Source organism: Leptosomus discolor, chromosome 8 (genome assembly GCF_034619465.1).
Source record: "Leptosomus discolor isolate bLepDis1 chromosome 8, bLepDis1.hap2, whole genome shotgun sequence".
In the NCBI taxonomy this organism is placed as follows: domain Eukaryota; kingdom Metazoa; phylum Chordata; class Aves; order Leptosomiformes; family Leptosomidae; genus Leptosomus; species Leptosomus discolor.
Window position 1 is genome coordinate 27,813,709 of NC_141398.1, and position 8,434 is coordinate 27,822,142.

Consider the following 8,434-nt stretch of genomic DNA (forward strand, 5'->3'; position numbering starts at 1 on the left):
CCCCCTAAGGCAGACGAACCACCTTTCCAGGTACCTGCTGGGGCGATCAGGCTGTTTAATCGTCCTGGCGTTTCTTATTTCGGGGGGCACGGGAAGGCGCCCGGCACCCCGCCTAGTGCCAGCGGTTCCCACCTCCCCGCCAGCTCTCCCCTCCCCGGTGCCGAGCACACGCTGCTCCCGCTGGCCGGGGCTCCGGGGGCGGCCGGCGGAGCGGAGCGGATGGGGCCCGGCAGCGCCGTCCCCTGCCGGCAGCGGCTCCCCGGCGGGCGGCTGTTGCCCCCCAGCGGCCGCCGCTCGCCCCGGGCGCGGCCGCCAGGACTCCCCGCCCCGTCCCTGCGGACTGGCAGGAGGGAAGGGCCCAGCCGCCGCCGCCACCCCTGGGGAATGAGGGGGGCAAGGCGGCGCCCCCTCCTCCGCGGCGCCCCCGCCGCCGCCTGCTGCTGTGCGAAGGGGGCTGGCGGCGGTTGGTCGGGTCCTCGGGGGGAGGGGGGGCAGAGGCTGCGGGACAGCAGGTGAGATGGGGTCAAAAGAAGATGGACGGGGCTCCGCGGGCTGAACATCGCCGGGGCTGGCGTGTAACTCCCGGCGTGGGTGAACGTCACCTCCGCCTGCATGAAAGCCTTCAGAAGCAAGGCGCTTGCGATGAGCTGAGGGATTGCTTCTGATTGCTGCAGAAATGTAGACAAGGGATCTGTCAACCAATACAACAAGCCTTTGTATTACTGCGCCAAAAGAAAACGAAGAAAAAAGGGTCTCCTCTCGATACAGAAAATAACCTGACGTTTCCATGTAACGTGCTATGCTTTAAATGGAACAAGCGATACAGAAAATCAGAACAGTCGTAACCAACCAGGCTGCTGACTTAGTCTGTCACTCTGCTAGTGACTGAATCTAATGTAGTTGGTCCTGCAATGGAAAATACATCAGACACAGATGCTAAGTAACACAGAAAAACTGTTTGGGTGAGCTGCACTACAATGTCATAGCAGGATTGGGTTTAAAGCCCGGAGCATAAATCAGTGCAGGACTGAGGCAGAAAACAAAGATGCATATAAAATCCATGGGCTTTTGTAAGGAGAAATCGAAAGTATGACTGAATTTGCTTTGGGCATTGAGATGTATTTTGTATGCAGAAATGGAAGTAAGACCAACCGAATGAACAGTGTGCTGAGGGCATATAATCAGTAAAATACAACAGTTTGAGAATTCATAACTGATTTCTGATAGAAACAGATACAGCAAAACTTCATGAGATACTCTGTTTGGAATGGATTTAGTAATGATGCTTTGTCCCTACCAGCTCTACATTCAGCACTTCGCAATAGCGATGATAGATCCCAGCCTTTTTAAAAGTTTAGCAGGAAAATAGTGGTCATGGTTCACAAGAAAGCTTGCTAATACCAAACGCAGCTGAGGCTGTACCAAAAAAAAAAAAAAAAAACCCAGAAGGGAAAATCCTAGGAACTGTTTGCTTTAAGCATGGGTATTAAGGATGAGTCACGGGAAACAAAAACTATGCCTCGAAGAATGACAAATCGGGACTCTAAAAAAGCAAAACAAAATTATGTGCATTTAAACAGTCTTTCTTGTTCTTGACTTAATGTGTCAAATGCATTGCATCTGACATGCATTTATGGCTTAATTGAAGGGAGCAGCACCTTAAAACCAATTATAATGCTACCTGAGTGGGTGATGAGCATCTATTAAAGTGTCATGAGTTTGCATCACAGTCCTGCTTTTTACCTTGCTTGTTCATTTGAGCTCAGCAGGATAAAACAACAGTTAAACAGACATCCAAAATAAAGGCAATATGTTTTTGGGGGCAGATAGAAAAAAAAAACAGCAGGAGAAGCTCAGGATTTATCAAGGAACATGGAACGAGTGCATAAAGTCAGATAAGAAATCATTATGGGGCTTTTAGGTAGCAGAACCACTGCCAACTACTCAGGATCTGATCCTGCAAATCCTTCCACACACACATTTACCTTTTTGTGAGCTGCCCCACCAAAGTTAATCAGCCTAAGAGGAATTAGCTGTATAAAGAATTAGGAATACAAACAAGCTCAGGTGAAAAAATCTCCCTTGACAATTAGGGAGGCAGGAGCATTGACAACAGGCATCAGTCAGGTCTGGCAGTGTAAAGGACAGATTATTTTCTTGAAATGGCTTTCTTATCTGTGCTTGGGCAACTGACAGAACAGGCAGGATCCTGCAAGGCCCTCTGTTCCTTTGATAGCTTCCCAGATGCCCAATGTACAGTAGATGCACTATTAACAAATTACCTAGAAAAGTTTGTAATGCCTGGCAACACTGAACTTCCTGACAACCTGAAAGGGGACACCTTTTCACTGTACCTTTGTATTAACATCAATGGGATTTCAACAGCAACCCTGGTTCCTGGTGACCTGCCCACCCTTTTATTTCCTTGGCTCATGAGCAGGCAAGTTGGAGAGAAGCAAGTGATTGTTTAAAGCCTTGCCTGAGCAGGCATGAAACAAGTGGGGTGAACGTTTGCATCATGTGACAGCACTCAAAGTAAGCAAGGGCATTGCCACGCTTTTTGCTGAAAATCTGCAGAGATTTTCTATTCCAGAACAAATCCAAACCAAGAAAAACTCAAAAAACCCCTAACTTTGAGTAACCCCAAAGTAGTATTTAGAGTGGTATAGGCATATACAAATACAACAACTAGAGGTCCTTTGCCTTGAGATGTTCTAGTACAGCTTAAGTACTGGTTTTATTGAAAGAATCCCCTAAGGTTGTGCCTACAGGTGGGGAATTTGCACATGCACAAATTAGCAGGCTGCTCCTCATGCAGCCAATGGCACTGCAAGTGCTTGTTGGTGCTGCCCAGTGAGGCATTCTTCTGTGCCACCCATGGCCGTGCTTCCCTCTGTTCAGGGCCTTTAGTGCTTCTTTCTACACCAGCATGTATTTGTTCTGCAGGCCCTTGTGCCTGCAAGAGCTTCCTAACTTACCCTAAGACTAACCACGAACCGCATGATCTTTCACGTTTGTTTCTGTTGTGACACCTTGATACCCACAGACCTACAGTATCTGCCAAAAACTGCGTGAAATGCCTTGAAAACAATACTTTTCTAGAGATTTGCATGTGCGCATATAATCCTCTGCTGTCAACTGCAGAACACCATTTATTGCTGTGTTGCCCAACAGTGCTCTCTAGACACCTAGCACCTATTGTATACAATGCTTTAAAACCCAGTTTTCCGCATGTAAAAAGTACAGGGAAAAGTGGCACCCATGAAGCCTGGATGTGTATTTTGCTCGTTTTTAACCACGACAGTGGCAGGTTAACCCAAGCAAACTTTTCGGAGTGCGTTCCTGAAATGGGAGATTGCCTTTCATCCTGCCGGTGTTGCAAATGCTGCAGGTGTGGAGTGGATCCCTTTTGGCTGGAAACGCTTGCAGAGCACAGAATGCTACTGTAAAACGCTTGAAGCGCGCTCAACCTGCAATTATGGTTTATTGCATGGGACTTAATTGAGCTCGTCGGGAAAGGCAGCTGGATGAGATACTCAGATAATATCCTTAGGGTCCAACAGAGTGAACAGCTCCTGACTTTCAGACCCCTTTTGCTGTACTCACCCCTCAACCATCTTCATGTCTTCTGAAGATACAGAGTCCCCGTGCTTTGGATTGGAAGGAGGCAAACCAACTGCATCCAGCTGTGGAGAGTTTCAGCATGGAGGAATAGGAAATGGGAAGAATCTGCTGGACAAATAGGAACATCCATCTCTGATTCATAACCTTATTACACCTGTTAACATTTCTCAAAGTGAAAAGGGAGAAAGCATTTTTTGAGTAAATGCTTTGAAATAAAAGACCAACACACCTCATTTTGACTACTTTCTTTGAAGCACCTGTTAACTTTGAAAAGGATATTCACCTCAGCTGCAAGTTACCTGGAACATTTTAAAACTGGTTTTAGACTTATTTTTATATACATTATTTACAGCTGGTATCTTTGCAGATTTAACACCTTATTTGGCCCAGTGAGTTGATTCTTTGTGCTTGGTAGCATGATTTAGCACTAGTCATGTATGTTTTGCTTTCACCCCTTGTCTTTATTTACATTGCTCTAGCAGCAGCACTACAGAACTAACTTCACAGTTAGAACTCGAAAGGTTTAAAATTAACATGGGGATTCCCCTCCAAGCTGAAAACAAACTTGTTTTCAACTTAGAAAAATAAAATTTCAGACTGGCCTGGTGGTATTCCACCACTGAGGAGCTTTGGTATTAGGTTCTTCATCAAGGTTTCCCCAAACGGCAAACCTTCCCAATCAGCTTTACGAAATGCTTCCCCCCACCCCCCTCCAAATTAGATATGCATCTTTGGGTGGTGGTTTTTTTTTAAAAAAAAAAAAAAAACAAAAACGAGTATTTGCACTTTCCACTTCCTTCAGTGCAAGTTTCTGTCCAAAAGCTTAACAATATTATTTCCCCCCCACCGCAGACCACCACCAACGGAAGATTAGCAAGGTCGTCTTTTTCACCAATTTAGAGCATCTAGGGTGAAAGAAAGGAAATAAGAGAAAGAGGACGGGAGGTGTGGCAAGACACACCTCCTTTAAAGGTCTCTGGCTCTGGTGAGTCTCCCCCCCAGTGACAGAGGAAAGGAAATGACTTCACGAGGTTTTACTACCAGCTTTGACAGACAAATACACCTACCCTTCAGTGTGCTTGGCACTGGTCGTGCAGAAAAAAAAAAAATCAAGAAGTGGAGCTACCATATAATTTAGCCTTGTAGCTGAAATCCAATTATGAAAAGGAATGAAAAGCAATCTACTTTGGCCTGCTACTTTTACTGAAAAGGAAAAACCAGCAGCTCCAGCTGCAAGATGGCCTTCTTCCATTTCAAAACTCAATTCTCCAGCAATCCAAGATTACCATCAGCCTCTCAGCTTTAAAACACATTTTAGACAGCATATACTTGCCTCAATCCACCTGTGATTTTGGCATGCTCATAATTTAGTAAGAAAGTCTTTCTAAAAGATTGAACTTCTGTGATTTTGGATTTACTTCAAGAATAAGTATCTTGGGGCTATTTCTCCTCTACTGTTACCCTGGAGCTAGCTATCTACTCAAGCCCTCCTACCACAGAGCTGAAATGTAATATAGCAATTTTCTATACAGCTGCATGCTTAGTGGTGGAACAGAAAGACAGCTACTACAACTATTATTTCTATTGTTTTCCACTAGGAAGAATGAACATCACTTGGCTCACCAGGATTCACAGGCACTGGGTATATACTGGCAGCACCTCCTGCAATAAAGGCAGATTTTATCAATTTAATTCTGCTTCCATTATGGTTTGATGACACTGGGTCTGCTGACAATATTCAGTTGAATTTTTTACATCCTTCAACCGCTGTACACCTCTGCCCTAAGCTGCTAAAATGGAGGGATATACTGTCCCCCTCTGCTGTCCCACAAAATTAAGAGGATCCTACTGAACTAACCCCAGGAGAGAGAGGGTGTGAGAGAGAGGGTGAAAGACCGGGCGACACGTCAGCAAGTCCTGCAAATTAATTTATCCATTGCTCTTCATCCCCTCAAAGAACTTAGAAGTTACAGGCTTTGTTGATTCTTCATTTATTTTGAGAAATATAAAACATGAAAACTAGTTTACAGTTCTGGCACAAAAATGATGAAGCAATAAGCACAAAGTCTTTTTACAAATAATGCTATATATTTTTACCATTTAAAAGTGCCTAGAGTTTTTCACAGCAAGTAAATTGTATTTACCTCTATCTTTTTTTTTTAGTAAAATATTAAATCTATTTAAATTGCACATGAACACCTTGGTGAAGTAAACTTTACATAAAGTTACAATAAATCTGTACTTAAAGCAGAATGTCATTAGAAACTACACGGCATGGAAAAGACTATGAAAGCCTAAATGAAATCTTCAAGATTGACCAAGAAAACAAGAGACAAGACACCGACTGATATGGCACAAGTGATTAAATTATTGACAATTTGACAAAAAGTGATAAAGCCTATTTGGAGTTCTTCATGGATCTAATACACTGCTAAAACATTTAAATGCAGAGGTTTTGTAACATTTAAACTGGCAAAATAGTTTTTCGGCTGCTAAACATTTTTCCACAAGAGTACAAGGCATCTCCTTCACTTAATATTGGACCTTAAAATGAGTACATTGGTAGACAGAGAACGCGCATAAGAAAACAAAATTTACATCACAGGTTGCTGCAGTCGACAATTTACTACGTTTTGACAATAAAACAGTTGAAGAGTTTATCAGTTAAAATTAACTGCATTAACTTGAAACAGCAGAACTAGAACATTTAGAGATTATTCTTTCCTTGTTCCTTCAAAAAACTCACGTTGTTCCAACTTCCACAATTGCTGAGTGGTTCAACCTACAGTTTTACTATCAGGGTGACAAAGATGATTAGGGGACTAGAACATCTCTCTCACGAAGAGAGGCTGAGGGACTCGGGGCTTTTTAGCCTGGAGAAGAGAAGACTGAGGGGGGATCTTATCAGTGCTTATAAATACTTAAAGGGGGGGTGTCAGGAGAATGGGGCCAGTCTTTTTTCAGTGGTGCCCAGTGACAGAACAAGACGTAACGGGCACAAACTTGAACTTAGGAGGTTCAACCTAAACATGAGGAGGAACAACTTTACTTTGAGGGTGGCAGAGCACTGGAACAGGCTGCCCAGGGAGGTCTGTCCTGGAGACATTCAAAACCCACCTGGACACTGCCCTGTGCAGCCTGCTGTAGGTGAACCTGCTTTAGCAGGGGCTTGGACTAGATGATCTCCAGAGGGTCCTTCCAACCCCTGCCATTCTGTGATACAACCACTTAGATTACGCAAAATTAGTTGTGAACTGAAGTCTCTAAAGATCAGGGCCGTAACTTTCACTCAGTATTCTTACTCCTTTTTCACAGACACGTGCAGTGAATTGTATCAGTCATTATTTGGAGGACTCTTCAGTCAAGACAGAGTGATTAGTGATCCAAGATGTGCAACCTGAATTATTTTTAAAAGCCCCAGCTGCCATAGTGTCATGTGTGTGCTGGATTATGTTTCTTAAATGCAAACCCTTTAATATTTCAAGTTGAAGATCCAAAGATTCAAGTATCCAAAGTGTTACTGATTTCAAGTCCTGACCTTCAGGCTTGTGTTGATACCAAGCCATTTACGTAAGCATTTCTTTCAAACTACAGCACAACTGATTCAAACATTTTCCTATCTTTTCCAGGTAGTCAAAGAAGTATTTGATTTGCATCAAAATAAGAATTAACATAGATAATAGGGTCAAGTAGCATTGTTATGTTGCTTTAAGAAACATAGCAACGTTGACAATGGATGTATGATAAATGCTCCATTGTGTTGTTCACATTAAGCAGCAGAGGAAATACATATGCACACTAGATTTCTTTGCACTGAAGCTCAGCTCTTTAAAATACAGGAACACACTCTATTCTCAAAATTAGTATTATATTATAGACATGCACAACCTCACATATCTAAACAAAATCAGGAGGCAGGACCTAAACCATACGCTTTGTGAAGAATTCAACAATGCCACAACGTTTGCAATCTAATGAGAGTCTAACCACTTAAAATGAGAGTGGCAATGTGACCCTCCCCCACAAAATATCTTTGTAAACCAAGTATTGAAGCAAGTTTAGTCTACGGGAAGAGAATTTGAAAAAAGTGATCAACTGAATTCAGAGAGGGAAAATAGCCTCAATAAATTACATTTTAAAGGTTTTCCAGTTATTATTTTTCACCTCAGTTTAACCAAATACCTCTTCTTAAATAGATGTAGAGAATACCTTAACAAAAGCAATCAATTCCGTCTATTTTGTTGTTAAATACTACTTTCAAGGAAATGAAAGTGCCGAGTTTTACAAGTAATTTTAGATTCAGAATGCCAACTGAAAATGGAAAATATGACATTGAAAACACAGCAGTGCTAACAAATACAAAATATGCAGAGCTTTTGAAAAAAAGCAGCTCACAAGGCACTTGCTATAGTGGTCCATTAAATAAACAGTATATATAGTGCACCCTTAAAACATCATTGTTAAGCATCAAGCTTTTTTCAGTGTGAAACTTAAGATTTATTAGGAACAACCACTGGGTGCTATGTATTCTGAAGCAGTTATTGAGCAGCCTTGTTTCAGGTAATGTAAATGAGACACATTACAAGTGGGGCACAGAAGCAGAGTATTTCAAATAATTTCTTGTCATGTGAAAGTTTTTCCATGTAGTGATAAAATTAAGTGTGGAATGCCATTCTGACGTGCACCCCTCTGCCCCAAAAAGCTACATTCCTGCTACTGGAGGAGCCTGGCATTTTAGTTACAATTGATTCTGTCATCAACTACTGGTTTGGCTCATCATTTGCAGCTTTGAAAAAATAATGTGCACAAC